The following is a 1,103-nucleotide window of genomic DNA, read 5'->3' as shown; positions in this document are numbered from 1 at the left end:
CATTAGATTAGAATAAATATCCTGCTTTTAATACAAACCTAACCAATTACTCCAAACATGTTACCATAGCACATTTCGAATGAACATTTGTATTTTTATGATATTCAATAGTAGAATTTATTAGTATAAATTTGTGAATAAAGAGTAAACATAATTTTGGCTATTTCAAAACAAAAATCAACAATTCATAATTAATTTTAATAATATAAGATTTTATATGATTATTATGTTTGACAAATGATGGCATCGTATTTTGCCCGTTTAAGGAATAGTTACTAATGTTACTACCAAGTGTTTCACATGAATCCAAAGATCTCATGAGGATTTTCAAGTATTTTTGGTGTCAAGCAGTCTATTGAAGATTTTGGGTAAAAAAATATCAAAAAAGAAAAAACGAACAAAACATGTTTCAAACCAATTTGTTGAGCGATTTCGCATACACCAAATTTAGTGATTTAAAAATTGTTGGAAAGCCGGATGAGCCATCTTTCACCTCTAAGTTGAATTAAACTCAACAACCTACACAATCAAAAATTATTATTGATCGACATACTGAAGACATGTCTTGTAGGTCCAAGAAAAAGCAAGAGGAGAAGTGAAGAAACGACCACCCAATGAAGATCCCCGGTCATAGAGCCCATGGCCTGGCCATGACCGTGGAAACCAAGCTTTCTCCTCTCCTAACACAATATGTTAGTTCTGCTGATCAAAGCCTTAAGGCGCCTGTTTTTGAACCACAAGGTCAAGGCCTATTAATACTTGTTTTAATTTAGGTTCCGGCAAAACTTGAAACAGCTTCGTAGAGTATAGCCTCCAATGGACATCCACAGCCTCTCAAGTTTGTCAAAATACGTAGCTTTAGTTTACTTTCTTTGATATTTTAGGGAGAAGATCTTAGCTCTTTGTACTCGATATTGAGAAGAAATCTCTGAACCTTTTTGATAAGGTTTTGAGTTATGATTATGCATCTATTTACAGTTAGTTAAGTTTAAGGTTATTCGAATGAGATTTCATGATTGATTAGTTAAACGATTTGTAGGGTTTTAATTTTTTACACGTTTTTTTTGTCTAAAGTATGTATAATATATGTTATACTCCCCGTA

Source organism: Camelina sativa, chromosome 8 (genome assembly GCF_000633955.1).
Source record: "Camelina sativa cultivar DH55 chromosome 8, Cs, whole genome shotgun sequence".
NCBI classification, from domain to species: Eukaryota; Viridiplantae; Streptophyta; class Magnoliopsida; order Brassicales; family Brassicaceae; genus Camelina; species Camelina sativa.
The sequence above is the reverse complement of the archived record's forward strand: the minus strand, read 5'-3'. Positions refer to the sequence as shown.